This window comes from Rousettus aegyptiacus, unplaced genomic scaffold, assembly GCF_014176215.1.
Source record: "Rousettus aegyptiacus isolate mRouAeg1 unplaced genomic scaffold, mRouAeg1.p scaffold_m13_p_11, whole genome shotgun sequence".
NCBI classification, from domain to species: domain Eukaryota; kingdom Metazoa; phylum Chordata; class Mammalia; order Chiroptera; family Pteropodidae; genus Rousettus; species Rousettus aegyptiacus.
The window spans coordinates 41,922,401-41,944,008 of record NW_023416286.1 but is presented as its reverse complement, the minus strand read 5'-3'; the positions used below and the strand labels follow the sequence as shown (position 1 = coordinate 41,944,008).

The window sequence follows — 21,608 nt, the reverse complement described above, 5'->3', positions numbered from 1 at the left end:
TATGTTTCTTTCCCTTACCCGCTCCTACCCCAACACTGACATCCTCAAAACAAAAATCCTACAGCAGTGCTCAGAATGGGGGCCAGTCCTTAGGCTGCAGGTCAAGCTGGGGGCAGCGGGGGAAGTGATTTGGCTGTCCAGGAGCAGAGCACCCTGGAGGCCTGGCCAAGACGCAGGGCTGTGGGCAGCAGGTCCTGCCTCAGCTCTGTATGCTGTGCTCCACCCCCACTCGTCCCAGAGCGGGGGCTCTGCCGCTGCGTGATTGATGGGCTCCAGCTTGAATGGAAAGTCCAGATTCCAGCGAGACAGCTTAAAAGGTGGGAGGAGAGACACTTCTCACATCTGCAACAAAATTAAAAATTAAATACATAAAATTTGTTAGTTTACAAATAGAACTGTTACTTGTTACTCAGGGTATTAACAATCTCCTTTTTCGATTAAATTTATTTTATTTTTAATTTTTTTTCCGGTAACGCCCGTGAAAGACGTTTGTTTCAGTTGCCAACATTTCTGCAGAACTAATGTGGGTGGATTGTGACAGATATAATTTCTCCATCCTACAGTTTCATCAACTTGAGTTCTGTTAAACTATACCCGCTGGGCTTAGCTCCTTTTAAAGTTTCCGCTTTGACAGGTAGATTTATTAGTCTTGAAATTTGTACAAATCAGATGTCACTCGTGGCAACTTGTCAAAATGTCAGTCTGGCAAGGCGGCATGAAAGGCTTTCTGGAGAGAGAGACAGACGCGAGGCAGGCTTTAAAGAACTCCGGCGTGGCGGTAGGAAGGAACGGGAGGGATGGCCGCCTCTTGATCCTGAGGGCTTTACTTTATTAAATATCTCAGGCTGTACAGGGGGACGGCCGTCGGATCCCGTGTCTCTGAGACATCAAGTCTGACGGCTTCTAAAGGATGGCTCCTGTCGGTTACAGTGTCAAGTTTCTTTGTGTGTTATGTTCGCTTAGTGGGAGAAGGCCGGGGGTGCTTGTGTGGGGAAGGAGAGCAAATACAGGTCTTTTGGTTTCAGAAAATGCTGGGTGGGTTTGCAGAGTTGGATGGGTGCTCCAGGGTGGGCTCCGTTGGCCAGAACCAGGGGACACCTTCCGGCTCGTCAGTGCAAACTCTAGTTCTACTGGGGAGAGAACGAAGCAGGAGGGAGAGCAATGCTCCCAGGTACAGACAGTGGAAAGAGGCCCGATCGCTCCTCGCAGAGCTACGGGAGGTGGCAGTCCCGCAATAGTCCCAGAAGACTGAGGGGCTCGCATTCCAGGGGGCAGGCTTCCCAAGCTCCTCGGACTCCCCTGGTCCAGGTCCAAGGATACTGTGATTTAGTAAGCTCCACAATGATCTTAGTTTGACATAAAGGAAAACGTTATTAATAGTCAGAAAATTATCTGATTTTTTTTTTTCCCCTGGGGGAGTGGGTGGGAGTGCTGTAGAAGAACCCAGCCAGGGTCCTGGATGCAGTTTTCTCCAATGGCAGACTGCAGGAGTGCCTCCCAGCAGACAGGACATTCGGTGCTGAGAAGGTGCCCTCTTGGGAGGGTGGAGCTCGTGCTGCTGCCGTGGAGATAAAATTCTGGTGGGGGAAGCTCTCGCTGGAATATTGTACTCTCTGCCCATCATCTGTCTGTCTATCTCGGGAAGTTGGAAGACACCAAAGAGAGCTGTAGTCTTAGTATTCCTATATCTTTTCTCTCCCACTCCCGAGGAGTTCTGGCAGGCTCAACACTGTTGCGCTCGAAGAGGAGGGGCGAGGACTCCAGGGGGTAGCAGCATGCTTTCCTGGGTAAGTGCTGAGACCCACTCTGTCTCAGGAAAAGAACTGGGGAGCTCCCAGGCTGACCTCCTCAGTGTTGCCTTCCCACCCACCCCCACCCATCTGTCCATCTGTCTGCCTCTGAGATGTGCCTTGGCATCAGGATGAGGCCTGGCTTGATCTGACAGGTGCGGGGCATGCTCTTTCTGTCCCTACTCCTTCCTACTTTTCCCTTCCTTTTCATTTCTTTGGGTGTGGAATTACTGAAGGCCTTTTTCTTCATAAGTTCCCAGAAACTCCTGCTAAAATGCAAACACCTCTTTGAAGGGTGACATCCACCTAACTGGGGATTAGGTGACACGCTGCTGACAGTTAAGAAGTATTTCGTGTAAAGGAAGTGGGGGCCAGAATCAGGGAAGGGGAAGCATGAGGACCTATGGGGACCAGTCGTGATATTTTTGAGAGTCCCACCTGCTTGATGCATTCTGTCCCCAGAGTGAGGAGCAAGTCTTTTTAATGAGAAACAGAAGGGCTGGGTACGGGGAGGGGCAGCAGGGACTGTCCCCAGGCCTAGCACTCACCTTGCTCTGTAGTGAGTGATAGGGACTTCCACTTGGCCCTACTGTCCCCTCATAGCACGTGTGTTGGTGTTTGTCAATGGCAGAGTCCTCTTCTGCCAGCGGCATGGAGTCTGAGGCAGGCACCAGCAGGAGATTCTCCTCTCCCAGGGCCCAGCAGGGAGTTCTGTTGGCATTTTTCCTGAGAAGGAGAAGAACTGAGTCCACTGCTTATCTTTCTGGTTGGATCCTGGCACGGTGAGAAACTCCACTGACCTTGCAAATGAGCGAGATTATCCCAGGTGAAAAATTTCAGACACTATGAGACATGATAATGATAATGGTCATGATGATATAATAATAGTGGTAATTATCCTAATAATCCCTTAGGACGTATAGCACGTCTTTCAAAGCACTCAAAGCACTTTCATATTTGTGATCTCAAATAACCTCAACCTATTTCTGGTGGAGAGATCTGGTGGAACAGGCTACTATAGCTACATGGGGAAACTGAGGCACCTAGCTCCTACCTTTCATTCTGGTCTCTTTTACTTAGCTACATGAGTCCTGGAAAAAGGAATCTTCATTTTCACTATCACCCAGTTATTTTGAGTTGCCATCCTGTCGTTGAGAATGAAATATACACACAGAGACACAGACATACAGACACACACACCTGTCGCTTTTAACGCCCAAATGTGCCACTTCTGAAAATTGCTTCAGCTTGGAGGGGTGAGACTTAATAGTCAGCCTCACCCACTGCTCTCGTTTCTCTTGGGCTGTGCACTGGTTTGCTCATCAAAAGGGAAGAGGGAGGAGGCAGATCTGAGGAGCACTTCACAGGGGAAACTCTTTAAAAGAAATCACTTTGTGTCATAGTGCGGGGTGACTTACTTTCATGTGGCAAATGCATTCTGGCAGCTCCCTGGTCCACGTTAGATAGATCATTAAAGTAGGGGCAGGCAGGATGGGGATTTTCCCAGCCCCTCCTCTCAGGACGGCTCTGCCAGTCACAGTGAGGCATACTGGGGTCACGTTCAAAGGGAGGGTGTGGGTTCTCGAAAGGCTAACGAGTGCAGAACAGAGAGAAAGCAGTGGGTGCTCACTGCTAGCTGGAGTCCTGTGATTCCACTTACTAAATGTGTCTCTGCTTAGTAATTTCAGGGCAGCCAGCAGGGAGAGAGAATATGGGGGGGGGGGAGGAAAGGGGGGGTGAAAGGCAGGGAAGAAGAAAAAAACCCCACCAGCTCGTCTGGCATTAGTTCAGAAAGCTCTCCAACTCACACATCTGGTTCTTATATTTCAAAGTTAATTAGTCATATTGAGGCTGTCTGAAGATAAATTTATCATCCAGAAAAAACACAAACAGTTTGAAAAATGAAAGGAAGTGAGGTGACATGGCTTGACGTTTAAATAAATCATTTTAACATGATTAAAAAACTTGTCCTGTCTGACACCCAGCACTTGGGTACTTTGTAAAGACTTTTTGACAAAGACAAGTCCTTGTTTGGTATACAAAAGCCCTTGCCATTCAATTACTCAGAATAATCTTTGGCCAAGTACTTTTCTGAGTGACTACTGGGGAGTATGGCCCGCAGCCAGGCCCCACTTTCTGGGGTGGTAGCAGGGAGCTTGGGGTAGTCAGTGTTATCTCGGTGGAAAAAACTCAGACGGTAAGAGATCGGAGTAACCGAAGGGTTTTTCTGAGAGAGGAGTGAGCATAAAGTGAATTCTTGATCTGTCTCTCTCTGGATGACTTGCATTTGAGCAGGAAATCTTTCCACATTCCCAAGGGGAAAGATCCTCTTCAAATGCCTGGGCAAACACTTCCAAGAACCAGATGTGTCCTGTTCCTTACACCTCCCAGGGCTTAGATGACAGTCTGAACCCTGTGACTAATGGAATTAAGAATTGGGGCTCTCTCTGGCCTTGCTATCGTGGGCACTGGCCAGATGGGGGTGGTAAAAATGTAAAGAATCGTGAGTTGTGATGTGTTGGTTTGTTCTAGGAGCAGATGGAAGTGAGCCGGAATCCAACACTCTACGAACTCAGACGCATCATCGTCTACTTCTGCCTCGCTTCCCCGCTGGCCCTGCCAGTGTACCTTGTGTACTTTGTAAAGGTCACTGGCTTCTGCTCTATGTAATGACAGACAGCCCTTCCCAGCCCCGCCCAGCTATGGGAACACGCATTGGGAGTGGTGGTGGTAGAGGAGCTGGTGTCAGGGGTGGGCGTTTCTGGGTGTAATGGCGGACGGGTGCCATTCCAGAGCTTTCTGCCATTGTGTCTAAGGTAAATTGGCTCCTGGGAGATGCCAACATGCCTTCTAGCTTTCCCTTTAGTCGTGTTATTCATGCAGGACCAGAGTGATATAATACAACATGAGCGTTTTCTCCTATTAGCAATTTGGTCTCATCAGTTTTGTTAATGGGATAACAAGAGGTGCTGGTTATGGTGCAAAAGTCTCATCATGTTGGTAATTTTCACTGTAACATGTTAGCAATCTGTCACTGTTTGTTTCTAGCAATACTGGCAAGAGTCTGCTTACATCAGGGGCTCTAATTTTTCTCTCCACACCACCAGGCTGTTCTTTCTTTCTCTGGCTAGGTGGATCCCCTGCTTTGATCTGTCTTTGTCCGTCTTGCCCTGCCTTTGTCTCTATCTTCCCGTGTTTCTCCCTCTGCCACCTCCCAGCCCCCTGCCAACCTATTACTATGCACTGAAGGAAAATTACATCCCAGGCATCCTGCGATGATAGAATTTGAGAGCTGGAAGCCTCAGACTATCATTACCCCCACCCTCTGGTTTGTTGGGTAAAGAAATTGAGGCCCAGGGAACTGCAGTGACTTGCCCAAGATATTACGGTATAAGTGCAAGGTCAGGCATAGGATCCTGGTTTCGCAATTTCAAATCCATGGTGCCTTTTACCACATGTTGACCAGTGTCAGTTGGTGGCAGAAACCATCTTTCTTGCATATGGGAAACTCATCCTGGTGGAATTAAGGTCACATTGAGGAGAGAGTCTCCTTCACCAACATGACTGGGCCTTTCTCAGCTTAATTAGGATAAGCCCTCAAACCAGGTGTCTTTCTGAAGAGAGTCATCCTACCAGCTGTGACGCTCAGTCTCAGGGTCCCTGCTCTGGAATCAGAAAGGTTGAAAGCTCTCCTTAGCAAATCCTGGCCAACAGTGGGGTAGATGCAGCTTCCGGCCCCAGGCTTGGTCACCAGCTGTCCAGCACAGAAGCCCTGGCCATAAATAGCCTTTCTTATAGTAAATGAGACACCTCTGCTGCAGCTCTAGGAGACCTTCACCTTGCCCTTGTGCATTTGCTGGGCTGGCCAAGATTCATTCCTGCTGGAAGTGTTCCTTTCCACAGCTGGTGCCCCGAGGTGTAGAGGCTGAGAAAAGCCAGAAGCACCACCCTGTTATGCAAAGATACCAGATTTCAGGTCAGATGACTAGAGTTCGAATCTTAGCTCTGCTACAAAGTGGTTGTGTGCCCTTCCTAGATACAGAAACCATCAGTCTCAGTTTTCTTGTAAAATGGGAATTCCTAACAGTTTGCTCATAAGTTTGTAGTGGGGAGTAGAGAAAATGTATGTCAAGACCCAGAATGCTCTAAGGCACATTATCGGTCTGCCCCTTCCTCGCTCGAATGGGCCAGGGGGTGTGGACACATACCTTGACCAGCTTTTGAACTCATTTGTAGCCAATACCAAGCTTGCAGTTCAGGGTGAGGACAGACCATGTAGTTTGGATGTGAAGTTTAAGGGCGCTGGACTGTGGTGGGAAGTGTTCTATTTCCAGGGTCAAGGAGAATTTCCAAGGGATTTGGAGCGTGAATAAAGCATCTGTTGAGTGGAAGGAAAGAACAACTGACCGCTGAGTCACCAGAGGTGTTGATGTTTATGGGAAAGAATGAATATTCAAATTTCTGTGGCAGGAAAGAAAAGGAAAGAAAAGGCTCTGACTTGGGTGCTGGTGAGAGCTACCAGGCTTATGCACAGTCTCTCTGTCAAAACCTTCCCACTAATTGACCAAGGCTTCCTTGATTGCTTCTGATGAAACCGCCAGCCGACTTTGAAATCTCAGAACAGTCTCATCATGCCCCATTGAATAATAAACGCTGTTCACGGGGTGGCGACTTGGCCACGTCATCCTGGGAAGGGGGTGGTGCTCCCTGAAGAGGTGCCTGCCAGGCCTGCAGGAGAGCAGAACCTGGGCTGGGCCACCCGCCGTCAGTTGTCCTTAAGGCGCTTTGGCTGTGACTTCTGACTGCCTGTCTGCCTGTCTGGTGCTTCCTTAGTAGTTAACAGATTGTGGTGTGTGTGCACGTTGTATGTGTGTGTGGTTTCAGGTGTATATGTGTGGGGTGTGTTCTTGTGCATCTGGGGTGTATGTATACGTGGTGTGTGTGTATATGCATGTGTGTGTGTGTCTATGCACAACACACACACACATTTGCCTTTTCTGTGATTTAGGTCTCTACTTAGAAAATGGGACGGGAGGACATTCACAGTGGGAATAAAGAGAGGTCTGAGTAACTGGGACCTGAAGACCTGCCATACTCTGTGGAATTCTGGACCAGTCATTTACCCTCTGTGGGTCACAGTTTCTCTCTGTAGTTCTTCGCAGGACCATCTCATGCATGCCTGTCTGCCCCTTGGGGAGGTTTCCTGGAGCACGCAGTCTAAAGAGCCTCTATTGTTATTACTTTGCTTTTTGTGTTTCTTCATTTATCAGAACAGTAATTATCTCATTATTGATTCGTATCCTCTATGGAGAGTGTAAGGTAGCAAGGGCAGAGCCTGTCCCATCCTGTTTGCCTTTGTCTTCCAGTGCTAGAAACCTCAATACTGAGGCCACAGGTACTCAGGCATACCTGTTGACTGAATGAGGGGACTTGCAAAGAATGGCTGTTAATGACTTCCTCTACATGCCTCATAGGATTTTTGTAAGGGTCAAATGACGGTAGCTGTGAAAGTATTTGAAAAAGTGAAGAGAAATATGCCAAGTGTTAGCTATTAACATGACTCTCCTGTGGACGGCAGAGGACATTCCTTTGCCAAAATCTCTCAGTAGGCTTGGGGTGAGCCTGACAGAAACTGGACATCTTCCAAGTTCCTCACTCCCCTCTACACGGAAGTCCTTAAAGCGAGACCTCAGATTGCAGAACAATTTAAGTCAGGTTTACTCACATTTGCAGAGTGCCTACTGCATTGTAATGGGTGCTAGGAGGCAGGAGGGCCGAACTGCATAATTTTTGTCTCTGTCCTTAGGAAACACAATCTATGGGGGAGGCCCATTAGCAGGCCAATAGATCTGCAACTCTGCTTGGTCTCACCCCATCCCCTCAACCCCAAACTTTTTTAGACAGTCTTTCCTGGTCACCCTCAACATGAGATTTTTATACCACAGTCTATCTATTTATGTACTGTGGCCCTTTGGATGGCCACGGAGCATTGCAATATCTTAGAATTTTTGCCCCTCCCCCCACCAAGGACCAATTTTTGACTCCTTGGGAAAGTAGTACTCTCACCGAAGATGCATGCTAAAACCACTTGCCTTCCTGCCCTCCTAGCCAATTCTGCTGACCACACACCACTTCTCCTACATGTCTTAATGGTTTTGTGTCCTTCCCTTCTATTGATTGTCACTAAATATGCTGACCCGGGACAGGTACAGATCAGAACTCAGCGTTCTAGGGAGCTACCCAGCAACCTAGTGGCTGCTCTCTAGGTTTTAAGGGTACTTCTGACTCCTTACCTTCTTTTCCTGTTAGAGAATTTGGGAAGTTTGGCCCTGATCACCTTTGCTGCCTTCCCAGGATCCTTTGATGTAGGCCTGACAGAACATTTTCATTTTCACCAAGCCAAAGTAGCTCCCGCCCCCAGCGCATCAGAGCTGGGACTCCATCATCTCTCCCTTAGCTGTTGTCTTCCGGTTGCCATCATTTATCTTCCCTTTCCAGCAGCACTTTGCAGCTCAAGCTGTCATCCGGGCACTGATTGTCCCTGGACTGACACCATACTAGGCCACATGCTTTCTGTGTGTGGCTCTTGTCTCTAGACTGTCACTCCTGAGGGCAGGGACTACATCTTGTTCTTCTCTGTTTCTCCCTTTGCTGAAAGTGGCATTCAATAAATAGTTGTTGGTTACTTGGCATATATTTTTCCTTGCCAGCATAACTACAAGGCACTGAGTAGGGGCTTAAAAAAACGTTTGTTGAAGGAATTGAATTGGAGACTTTTTGTTTCTCTTTGCACTATTTAGACAATGTAATGCACTCAGGTCCTGGCATACGGGAGCTTCACTTTGAGAGTCTCCCAAGGCTTGAATTCATCATCGGCCTCCCAAGCTCACAGTTTCTCAGGAGCTGAACAAGACACCTGCCAGGGGTCACATTCTGTCACAAGGTTGGTTTATTCCTGGAGGGAGAGCCATTGTTGGCAGCCTGAAACTTTAGCTCCATTGGGAAACCAATTGCAGTCACAAGGCAGTGGCTTCTAGATTCTGTCCTGGGTGCTCTCAATGACACTTCTTTTGAGGGCCTTTTCTTAGAGAAGCTTCTAGTTGGGTTGGATTAGCAGAGACATTTCAACATTCTGCTTTGTAAATTACTGGGGAAATTATATCTCTGTCATATTTGAACACTCTGAAATAGGAAAGAATTACTTTATTGGGTATTCCCCCTCCCTCCTCCTAAATGTTTGAAGCTAACAAAATGTTTTCAAGCAATTTCTTGCCACTAGATTTGGCAAAACTTACCTCAAGTGTCTTTCCAGCACCTTTCATAGAAAAGTAATTGTGTAATTAGCTATAAATTAGTAAAAATTATGCTAATTACTTCCAGGTGTGACATATTTTGTGCTTAAAAACAAGTAAGAGAAATAAAGGGGCTGTCACTGTGGTTCCCAAGTGAAGGTTGGCCCAGGCAGCTTGACAGGCTGATGTGCACATTTACTTAATATTATTTTTTTAATTATGTAATTTCTGAATAAGTACAAACAGACCTGAGAACAGAAGTACAACAGACAAAACCCACGGGTGGTTCTTTTTGTGTGTGTGCTTAATTAAAAGGAACCTAAGCAGGAGCTTTTCCAGTACTTTTCTTTTTACACTTGTAGTGGGGGAACTGGAGGTGGTGGGATCGGGGAATGCTGGTGTCAGAGAGGTTGCTGGGATTCATGCGGTCTGTAATCCAGGAGAGGCCCAATGGCCGCCTGAGCATTCGGCCTTCTTTACACTCCCACCGCCCTTTCAGTTCTTGTTATTGAGGTAATGTGGACCATGGCCAAGAAATGGCAGTTGTCATGTGCTAATGGCATTGTCTTCATCTGCATACAGCTTTTTATGTGGCACAATGCTTTATTATACTTATCTTTTTTGTATCATTTTCCCCATAATCCTGTGAATGTTGTAGGACAGAAATTGTGACTTTCTTAGTGTACCTGAAAGTCTGCAGGGCCATGTTCTTCTTCCTTCCCTTCCTCTTCCTCCTCCACTTCTTCCTCTTACTTTTTATATTTATTCGACAATGATTGATACTATTATGCACCTACTAGCAGTATTGGTAAGATATAAATCAATCAACCAATCAATCCATCTGTCAAAGACATTGGGCCCTGTGGTAGATTCTGGGCCAATATCACAGTAAAGCTCATTGGTAGAGGAGATAGAAATGAATGTTATGGAGTATGAGCTGTTCTCTAATTATGGTGACACTAGGTCTTGATTTTTCTAAGGATATTGTAATTTTCAAAGATTTTATCTCATTGTCTTTCCATAAGTACATTTGTGCTCATGAAACGCTGTGTCATGAACTTCGGTTGACAGGACTTGGTCCCCAGAGCTGTAATAGGGGAACATAGAAAGTGCTGCAGCTGGATGAAGGTCATCCTCACAGAGGACAGAATTTAAGCTGGATCTTCAAGGGTAAGTGAAAATTCTCCTGGTGGAAAAGGAAGGAAAGAGAATCCTTTCAGTAGAAGTGTTGCTTGAGAAGGACTTTGAAAGATGACTAAGAATTCACCAGGAATTAATGGAAGAGGAGTTGTTGGTAGGGGTAACAGCGTGGGCAAAAGCACACAGGCATTAAACAGTATAATATATATATGGGAAGCTACAAATAGTTCAGTGTCCCTAGAACATGAAGAATGAGGGGAGGAGTAGGGAAAGGAAGCAGAGTCAAAGGAGGGCATTGTAGCTACACCAAAGAGAATGGACCTTGAAAGCAAGTGAAACCACTGTAAATTTTAAGCATTGCGTATGTATGTGGTATGTGTTGGTGGAGGGGGAGAGAGAGAGAGAGAGAGAGAGAGAGAGAGAGAGAGAGAGAGAGAGAGAGAGAGATACAGAGATACAGAGAGACAGAGAGAGACAGAGAGACAGAGAGAGACAGAGACAGAGAGAGACAGAGATACTGACAAGGCCAAGGTCTTTCTGGCTATAATGCTCATGTTTTTTGACCTTTCCCAAGGAGAGTTAGTGCATATTCTCAAGAGAAATTTTAGGTCTGATGGGCCAGCTGGCCTTAGAGGCAGAAGACCTCACACCTCTCACAGGAGAGTAGGGAACCCCTCTGCTGGTCACCCTGTAGCCACCACTCGCCATCATTGGCAGTGAGCCACATCTCCAGCCTCTGGTCCTTCAAACTTAAGCTAATGGATTCTTAAGAGGCAGCTGATCTGGGAGCAGCCCACCAAACAAGGGCATCAGCTTAGGAAGAAAAGGAATACACAGCACATATGTTTCTTGCCACTTTTGACATTCTCCACAACCGGCTTCTAAGTTTCTCTCTCATCTGCAGATTAAAAATAGCAAAACTCATTGAAATATCTTTTTAAAACTGGAAAATGGAGAAATATTAAAGAAGTGTAGGAAAAACAAAATGAAACAAACCAAAACAACAACAAAGCCAAACAAAAAGGCACAGACCAGGGAGCAGGAGAGCTGGCTCAGGTTCTACTCTGCTCCTCATTGTCCACTGCACTTGACCTGAGTCATGTTCCCTGTTCAGGCTTCAAATTCTATATTTTTAACACAAGAGGAGTGAGCCGTTTTATCTCAAAGTCCTTTCCAGCTCTGATCTGTAATCTTTGCATTTTTATTTTTGGTAGCAGCATGCAAAAATTCTTTGCACAGAGAAGAGTAGGTGATGAGACTGAGTTTTACTTGGGCCGGAGAGGGACTGTAGATGGATCCCTTTCTCACAGTTAGGCTCTGGGACATTTGAAAATGCCCTACCATCAAAAATATTTTCTTTTCTCCATTTTTCTTTTTCCCAGGGTCAAGTTGCTTCCTTTACAAAGCACCTCATGTTGTGGGATCAGAAGCTAAAGTTTGTTTGTGTTCACTGTCCTTACCATAATGTGCCCAGAACAATAGCACCAATGAGGATGAAGATGCTGAGGATGACAGGAGCTAGCATCTATTGAGTGTGCTCCTCTATGCGTCAGACATTATTCTAAGAGCTTTGTGTTTATTAACCTATTTAATCCTTTATGGTAGGTATCATTATTATCCCCATTTTACTGATGAGGACAAAGGCACACAGACAAGTTAAGTGACCAGGACTCTTTGTGTTGGGCTTGAGAAAGGTACATGCATTTGGAATCAGATGCTTGTGGTTGGAGCCCCGAGTTTCATTTCCCTGGCTAGCTAGCTAGGGCCCTTGGGGATTAAATGAGACTATCTTTGTGACAAATACTTTGCAAACTGAAACATACCATACACATGTGGACAGAAACCAACGAGGAGCCAGGGCAGATGGGACTAATCTGGGGGAGAGCTGACTGAGTCTCTCAGGCAGCACAGCTGGAATCAGAGAAAGGGAGAAGAGGAGGAGGCCCAGGGTTGGAGTAGGGGACTGAGGAGAGAATTTCAGAGAATTTCTTGCTGGCAGAGCTGGGGCTTCTCTGCCCTGAGGCTTCCTCCTCTTGTCAGATGCTTGCGGCTCTTGGCTGGGCTGAATCAGGCAGCAAGTATGGATCAGGCACAGTGCACACAATGGGCGGGAGGATGCTTTCTGGGGCAGGTGGACTTTCTCTCCCGGGAGCTCTGCCTTGCAGTTGGAGTCATCTTGGCTTTCTCCCTCCAACTAGAACCAGGTATGGGGTCAATCTGCTTTCTCATTACTCATGAGATCAAGTTCAGCCACCTAGACTGGCATGCAGGGTGGATCTGTGCTAGGAATCTGGTCACATTTCCTGCTACTCCCCATGAGGCACTTCTCTCTGTTTCAGGGGCCACTCTCCTTGATGTTCCCTGCAGAAGAGGTGCTGTTGTCACTTTGGAGGCTTTGCTGATGCTTCCCTGAAATAAGGGCTTACTCCACTCACCCCCGATGACAGCTGATGTTCCAACTTCTTTCAAGGCCTTTCCTGTAGGCCTTTCACTCTAGAGCTCATTAAACAGTGTTACATAACCATCTGGGCATGGTGCTCCTGGAGGGCGAAGGACAGGACCTGACTCAGTCCCATCCCCTACCACCCCCCCTCCCTCTTTTTTAAACACCTTCAAGCATGGGGAGAACACTGGGCTTCATGTCAGAAGATCTCACTTCAGGAGTCCCCTTCCCAGATGAATGATGTTGGAGAAAGAGCTTAGCTTCTTGGAACCTCGTTTCACTTCATTTGATGCCTCCCGAGCTTGTTGAGATGATCACATTAACTAATGAGTGGAAACTTTAATGGAATGGAGGTTTGATAATACCCACCTCCATCTGTAACTTACATCTGCATAGCAGTAGCTTCCCTACTCATCTTATAAGAAGTGCGAGGATTGTTTTATAGCCAACCCCAATTTGAGGAGGAACTGAGATTTGCTTATCCAAGATGATGTAGCTAATAAGGTTTGAATGTCCAAGATTATGTGGCTAATAAGTGGTGAAGTTAGAATTCAAACTTGAGCTTTCTTTTTCCAAAGTTTATATTCTTATTATGATCATCATTATTTAATGTAATTTTATCAGCCTATTAAGTTAATGATTATTTTCTTCAGCCCCAGGGTGCTCTTAAGGGAGTGAATTTCTGTTAATGTAGCGAGGGTTGACTCATGGTGGGGATGGCAGGCAGTGGAAGGAAAATTGAGAAGAAAGGAAGGGAGAGGGCATAAGTGAAAAACTAAGTTTAGGAATCATGTGAGACTCATTGTGGAAGGGCTCCTGTGTCGTTTTGCTGCTGTTTCTGTTTCTTGGGTCTCTGGGCAGCCATCAGATATGACATTGGAGATTTTAATTAACAAACCAATGAACCTATATTTACTTGGGGATTTAGAAGCTGACGCAGAAGACTCATCGTTGAAGGGTACTTTGCACTGGCGTTGTTTTCCAGAGCCTCAGAATCTATGACCGCCAGCCTGAGTTTGGGACTGGAGAGGTTGGGCATTTATTCTGGAGAGTTTGCGAGCACTCGGTGATTCCTGTCACAATGTCGTGTCAATGCAGAAGGGGAGAGGGCAGTGGTGTCTGGGTTAGGGTGGGACCACCTTCCTCTGATGACTCAGTCTCCCCAGTGGAAGGTACTAGTTGAGGATGACTTCATTTGCTTCTGTTACTTTCAACCTGGTTTTTAAAAAGTGCTTTGACATTCTTTGCTTTAATGAGTCCTCCCAGCAATCGTAGGTGGTGGGTTCTAGTACTGCCCCCATTTTATAAATGAGGAAACTTGGGCTCAAAGAGAACCCATAATCTGTTCAACATCATGAAGCCACATTTGGATCTAAGTCTTCTGATGCCAGAGCCCACCATCATCTTCCTACTTTTCTTCAGGTTCCTCTGCTCTTGAAGAAAGGACTAGGTAGGAGTGAGATGTGAGTTACCCAAGCAGTCATGTATTGCCACAGGCTCCTACACAGGACCTCAATTCTGAGACTCTTTATTCCTTGGGGGCAGGTCTGTGTAGAAACTTTTGCTTTCTGTTCTCAGTCCTCTGGAGGATTGCTATCCAACAGGTATAACAGTGACCTGTGTAAGTATTTGTAAAAGCAAACCGAATGATTTAGAAGTCTCATGTTCCGCACTTGCTCTTAGTGGTAGATATTAATGGTAGTTCTGTGTGTGTCTTCTAGACATTTTAAGCATGAATATGCTGTAAATGTATGTGTGTGTTAAGTATAAAATACTTTTAAGCATAGCAGGATCATATGCATGTAATACTGCAACTTGCTTTTTCACTGAAGAATGTTTTATCGTCATGTATTCCTGTTAGTATCCACAGTCCTTCCTCATTTTTTTAAATGCATGTATAGTATTAATATTTCATTTTATGGATGAACCAGTTTATTTAACCTATTACCTACTGATGGACACTTAGGTGGGTTCCAGCTTTTTTCTATTACTAACAGTGCTTCAGTGAGCATCCTTGTATAGTTGGATAAATTTATATAAATGAAATTTCTGGCATGCAGGATTTGTGCATTTAAAATTTTGATCGATATTGCCACATTGCTCTCCAAAGAGGTTGTCCCCATTTACACCATCAATCTAAACATTGTTTTTCGCATGTGTTCAGTAAATGCTGTGGAAATTGGCCCTGACAGTTTATTCAATTATTATTGTGATTCAACACTCTACTCTACTCAGGGGTGATTCCATCACATTCTGGGGTGTGTGATTTCAATCCTGTCTCTGCTGTAGCTGGCTGGAGGATTGTGGGAAGTTTGCTTGACTTCTCTGAGCCATAATTTCCTCATGGCTGTGACAATACCTTTCTTAAGTATAGAGTATTTGTTAAACCTTTTGCCCAGTGCCTGGCACAGAGTGGGTGCTTAGTCACTGCATGCTATTATTATCCTCCAAAAGAGTTGTCAGCTCCTGCTGCCCCCAAATGAACGAGGAGTGCATGGTTTGCCAAAGGACTCAGAGGGGTAACTGAGGCACAGGCTGTTAATGGTCTCTCTGAGTGGCAGAATAAAAACTCTTAATTTAGGAGACTGTAAGTCTCCTCAGGGCAGTGATTTCATTTTCTACTTCTCTGTGCTCTCACAAGTGCGGAGCCCAGACCGAGGACGTGGCAGGTTCAGTTAGAGATTTGGGGTGGAAGGTGAGCTAGGGTTTTGACTGGGAAACAAGTGTACCAGGAGGACTCTGCGGAGGCGAAGAGTCATATTTTAGAATCCAGATCCATTAGGAGACATGAATGTGCTTCTCATTTTTTCCTATTCAGAGAATTTCAGAAAGAAGCCCCAGAGGGAGTTAGTGGAAGGGAAAAAAACAGGAACAAAAGCCAGTCTAGGCCCAGAAGTCCCCTTTGAGAAACTGCCTTCAGAATGTGGTTGTGAAGCTGGAAGGAGGGAATGTTGGTGCTGCTCACATGGGGCGCAGAGGGACTCGCTGACCCTGAGTAGCACCCCGGCCTCTCCGGAGGCGGTGTTTTGAGCCCCCGCTCTCCTTCTGGGCTGGTGCTCTGAGTAGCCGCTTCCTTCCTCTCCCTGTGATTTTCTGCCTACTCTTCTGGTCTCTTCTCACTCTATTTTTGGAAAGGGCCTTGTCCTTCATTCCCCCCAACAGTCACCTTCCCCACCCTGCCCGCCCACTCCAAAGGCATCTGGTGTCAAGAACTCTGTCTGAAAGGCTTGATCCCTGAAGTCTAGGGCTGTCAGTTATACCCCGGGGCTGGCAGGCATAGACAGGTGGGGGAGGGGAGGAAGCAGGTGTGCCCTGGGGCATGGGAATGAGTCCTGGAGAGGAGCAAGTGACTCAAGTTATAATCTGGGGTTGACCAAGACTTCTCACCGTCACATCTCTCTGTGCCTCAGCCTTCCCTTCTGTTAAATGCAGTTAGTTATACCTGCCCTTGCCTCACCATGAGGGAGCTATGAGGACAGCTCAGATGCTTGATACCAGAGCAAGAGAAATCACAAGGAGGAAATTCCTCTGTCAGTAATTCAAGAAGGTGTTGTTGCACTCATGTCTCTCATGCATCCCCTGGGACTGAGATGTGCCAAAGTAAAAATATTCCACACAGAGGTTGGAGCCTCCTGGCCGCCTGTGCCTAGTTTATTCACAGGGGGCTAAGTCTGAATTCCTTCTCTGCTCTTACTAGCTGTGTGATCTTGAGCAAGTTACTTTACCTCTCTGGGCTAGAGTTTTCTCATATATAAAATTAATGCAATATTAGTATCTCATTAGGTTGTGAGAGGTCTTGATATTATTGTCATCTGTGGCTGCAGACGAAAATCTCATTTCAAGGCAAGTGGGCTATAGAACATAGTATGCTATAAACTATGCTGCATGCTATAGTATATGCTGTGCTGTAGACTACGCTATGTGCTATGTTATGCTACAGACTATGGAAACCCCTCTGCTTCCAGTGAGGAAGCTTCAGGAAAGGAAAGAGCTCTTTGGATGGCAGTAGAGTTTTTCCAAACTATACTCCATCTGTTCCAGTCCATCGCATTTCTTTCTATGGCATCAATACCATTTGATATGCTTTCATTGAGCATTAGTGTGCTGAATCAAGGAAAATCCAGGGACTTTCTCTGGCTCAGCCTGAATCCTAAAGCAAGAAACAGGTATGAAAAGGCAAATCGGAATCCAGTCTCTTCTGAAGAGTTTCTAAAGAAAAGAATAATAATTTCAGTTCTGGCTTCTAACTCAGCCTCCATCTGGGCATGGACCAAAGGCCTGGGGCCAGAGTTGACAGAGAAGGTTGGTCTCTAAGCAACACATTCGTTCGTGTTGGTTTGGCTTTGAGATGAAAGTGAGGACATGGTTTCCACTCCTGGGCAGCTGGGCCCTGGACATTTGAGAGAGATGAGGTTAATCGTTCCCTTCTTCAACTTGGCCTGGGTCCTTTTATTCCTACTTCAACTCCATTGAAAAGAAGATATAGGCTTATACACGTCACGCATGTGCATACACCACACACACTCACACACTCAAGCAGAACAAATTAACAAATTTACTAACCAGGTCCTATCTGAAGGAGTGAAGACCCCTGTGGCTTGAATGTTGGTGTCAGCACTCTCAAGTGTTGATTGAGTTTTGGTCCCAGCAGTAAAAAGCATGTGTGAAATTCAAATACAGAATTTCAAACCCTTGAGCACTTCCTGAGAGTCTCAATGGCTTTAATAAGGGAAGGGCATCTCTTTGATGGCAAATGATTATCCTTCACAGTGCAAGAACAAATTGGATCATAATTAACGAATCTGATATATGTTCTTGCTTGCGATGGATAGGAGCTGACATTTAGTTTCTACTTATCTACATCTCCATCACTTTATATTCCCCTTTACAAGGAGGGATATTGCCACATGCAAATGAAAGGTTATATATTTGTAAGACTCTTGTAGCTTAGCGACCGTTTGGGAGCAGATCATTTCTCTCTCCTTGCTTCTCTTCCTTCCTTCCTCCCTCCTTCCCTGTTTCTAGTACCATTTTGCAAATTTTGGCTTCCTAGAACTGCTTGTGCATTGCTGTAAATGTCAGAGCTCCTGGTGTAAGGTGGAGAGGAGAAACATGTTGCTTGACTTAGTCCAAGTGTGTCATTCTTAATCCTTGGTCTCTCTCTCCCTCCCTCCCCTCCACCCTCTCTCTTTCTCTCCCTCTTTTTAAGCATCTCTCTTCCTTGCCTCCTTCTTTCTTTATGGGGCAATCCATAGGGGTGATGGTAATTGAACCGATACCTATATGTGAACATATACTAAGTCTTTCTGGTGCTGAAATAGCCACTGTATAACTTGACTGCCATCCCTTCTTCATTTGGCAAATGTTTGTTGAATATTTGCTGTGTCCAGTCACTACCCTCGACTTTAGGAATAGGAAGACCAACAAGATACAGTCCCTTCCCTTCAGGAATTTTTGAACCCAGAGGCCTTTATCATTCTCTATTCTTGCCCCACCCTTTGCCACTGTGGTCCACTCTCTCTCCTCCCCATCTCACATTGACTGTGAGGTATCCCAGATAATTTACTCATTTCCAGGATGGGCACATATGATGCTAACCAAGCTTTCTTTGGATACAGCAAAGCCATGAATCTGTGCCAGATGAGTAGATTTCTCTCTGGCCAAAGTGTTATGATCTGAATGTTTGTGCCCCTCAAACTTCATGTACTGAAATCTTAACCCCCAAGATTAGGGGGTGAGGCCCTAGGGAGGTCATGAGGGTAGAGCCCCTATGATTGTGATTAGTACCCTTATAAAAGAGACCCCAGAGATCTAGCTTGCTCCTTTTGTCATGCAAAGATACAGTAAGAAGTTGGCAGTCTGTCTATGAACCAGTATCCTTACCAGACACTGGATCTGCCAGCACCTTGATCTTCCTGGTCTCACAAACTATGAGAAATAAATTTCTGTTTTTTATAAACCACCCAGTCGAAGGTATTCTGTTTAGCAGCCTGAAAGGACTAAGGCACAGATGTAAGGAGCAGATAAAGGACAGAGATGTTTTCTGAGCAGACCAAGTCAACAGTGGCAGCTCTGGTGGCAGGGAAGAGTCAGAGCTACCACAGTAGTCCAGTCTGAGGGGCACGATTCACATCATTGTCTATATAGAAGGCATCCTGGGTTTAGGAAGGGCACGAATGGGTGGGTTTTTCTACCTATGGAAGATTTCAAAGCCAGCACCACTTGGCTATCAAGCAGACCAAAAGACTAACCTCACAGGGGATGACATTCCCCAGGAAAGCTTGTAAGAGTAAGGCTTTCTAACTCAGACCACTGAATAGGCAGTAATAAAGATCCACTCAGTCATGGAGTGCTTGAACTTTAACAGGCAGCCGGGCCATGTGAGCTTGGTTTCTGGGCCTGGAGTGAGGCCAAACCTTAAGGAGGAGGTCAGGGGCCTGACCTATGGCACCTGGAGCCAGATGCCTCATTATGCCGGATAGCTTGAGAAGGAGCTGAAATTGTGAGGGACTTCTACAAAGAGGCAGGGCAAATTTGGGTGTGTGTTGTTAGTTGCGTGAGGGAATTCAGTGGCGATTTGACTCAAATCAGCTGGTCAGGTTTCTCCATCTGATCAGGCCTCTTTCCCATTTCCTATGATTCTCAAAGTACCAACACTCAAATTGTCTAACATGCATTTGGGAGTCCCTCTGCTACAAATCCTTTTTTGGGATTACTGAGTGTGGAAAGCTGGGATGAATAAAATGGGCTCCTGGTGGAAAGTGTACACAGGCCACTTTCGGGGCGCGATGGAAAGAGGCTGCTGCAGACAATTGCAGCCCCTAGTCCTTGCTCTCTCGCTGGGATGCGGGAATCGCTCACTTCGCACCACATCGGGAGTGTGACAGGCTGGGGAAGAAGCAGACGGCGGGGGCGGCGCCGGCAGGCTGGGCTGGGTTGGCGCGAGGGCCTGTCTGGCGGCTGTGACAGGCCGGGTACCTGCCTGCGGGCCTCCGCCCGCGCCCCCACAGGCGGCCTGTTAATTGGGGAGGCGTAGAGGGAAATCACCGCGAATCTCTGCGGAATCTCCGCCCGCTCCCTCGCAGCTCAGCGCCATGCTCACACCCTTAATCAGAGGAAGCTCCCCACCCAGCGCCTGTCACCTGCCTCCAACAAGCAGGCACTGGCTGTGGGCCTTCGCGTTTGGACTTTTAATTTTATTTGTTTTTTCTAGGAATGGAAGAAGGGTGGAAAGCAGCCTCTAATTGGGCTTTGGAAGGTTATCGTTTGTCAGAGGAGGTGTAAGCTGGGGCCTTGAGAAGAAGCAGCGATTATGATAAATGTGTTCCACGGGGTGAGAATAGGCGCTTAGCCTTTTCCCAGGGCCCTCCAAGGTCAGGGAGACAGCTCCCCGGATGAAGTAGATGCAGCCTGCGGCCCCTGGCTCCACGCAGAAGGCACAATTTAAGACCCTGAGGAAGCTGCCCCCTTGCCCAGCTATAAGACTCTAGAAGAAAGCGGGAGGGATGAATGAAAACAAGTATGCACTGAGTCTGGGTTAGAATGAGCACCCCCCCCCCCCCCCCCGCCCAAACACACACACAAGACTTTCAGATTCACAGTATGGAGGGTCTAAGGGGACTCGGCTTCATCATTCACAGGTTTCTCCTGGCGGAATAGGCGGAGAAGGGAAGGGATGGGACTTGGTGAGGGTCATTCTTCTAGTGAGAGGCAGGGTTGACTGGACCTCAAGTCTTAATCTTGGGCTTAGAATGATGTTGGGGATTCTAAGTGTGCCTTTTTATTTCTTTCTTTCCCAGCCAATATCATTTCAGTCCACACATGTGACTAAAATCACATAGTTAGAGATTTATTCATTTGGACTCAAGCTTAGCTCCCAATTACATACAAAATTCTCCTGGGAGGGCTTATATATTAAGTTCTGTCAGTAATCTCTCCCTTAGCAAGAATGACAAGGGAGATAAAGGTATTGGATACCTGGAGGCTAGTGTGTGTGTGTGTAGGTGCACTTGTTCCGGGGACCTTTTGGAGGAGAGGTAAATTGGTTCAAGGGGGCACATCACCTAGGGTCCAGGTAAGCTGAAGGGGAGTCTGAGGCCTCACCAACTAATTTTTATCTACTTTAGAATTTAGCCTCTGCCAGGCCTGGACTTCTGAGCTCCACCCCCCCCTGGCCCCCCGCCCCGCCCCGCTCCACACACCCTGTGGGCAGGTAAGGAAAGAGTCTATGCCTCATCCCCACTGAGGCAGCCCAGCAGCTCCCGGAAGCTGCCATTCTCCTGGAGTTTGTGTGACAGAATGGGACCTGTGGGGAAAGCAGCCACGTCAGCACCCAGCCCCGTTTTGCACTCCGGCAGCTAATTAAAGCCAGGAAGGTAATTTATTGCTGAGGGAGAATGTGCGGGAGGTTTGGCTTAGTTGAAATAGCCCCCAAAGAGTTATGGAAAGCTAAAGTGGGTTTTCAGAAGCAAAAGTTAATTGCTCTTCACTTAGCATTTCAGTGTCATGTGGCTCTGAGTTACACACATGCTGAGTGGAAGCCTTTACCAGACATGGGGACTGAGGGGAGCATGCTGGAGCCAGGAATTCCAGGTGGCTGGAGGTCCCCTGGCCATGGATCAAAAATGCCACTCCTCTCCGCACAAGGAATAACGTTTTGCCTGTCACCCCCGCCCCCCAACCTTAGCCCCAGGTGGGGGTGGGGCTAGAAGGCATTTGTCTTTCTAGAGGAGAGTTATTGTGCGGGAGAAAGAGTATTGCTCTGAGAATCAGGAGACTGGGCTTGGGGGTGGCGTTCTTCCTTTTGCCCTGACACTCGTTCTTGGCTGAGTTCCTTCTCCTCTCTAGTCTCACTGTTCCCTTCTGTTATTGATCACTAGGGCACATCTTCACTTTTAGCGTTCCATCATTTCCTTGATACTGTGAGTTCGTTCCCTGGGTCTC

At 46.7% G+C, this 21,608-nt stretch overlaps 1 long non-coding RNA gene across 6 annotated transcripts; it reads left to right on the top strand.

Annotated features, from left to right (window-relative positions):
• Positions 1 to 878: 878 nt before the first annotated feature.
• LOC107515952 lies at positions 879 to 17,832 on the top strand. Of its 6 annotated transcripts, none has more exons than XR_001598160.2 (4): positions 879 to 1,787; positions 2,486 to 2,572; positions 4,323 to 10,252; positions 11,605 to 17,832. It is a non-coding gene; the product is annotated as an uncharacterized LOC107515952 (long non-coding RNA). The 6 variants fall into 6 exon arrangements; XR_001598158.2 differs by having other exon boundaries at positions 2,486 to 2,616; XR_001598156.2 differs by lacking the exon at positions 879 to 1,787 and having other exon boundaries at positions 1,869 to 2,616; positions 4,323 to 8,733; positions 10,154 to 10,252.
• Positions 17,833 to 21,608: the final 3,776 nt, after the last annotated feature.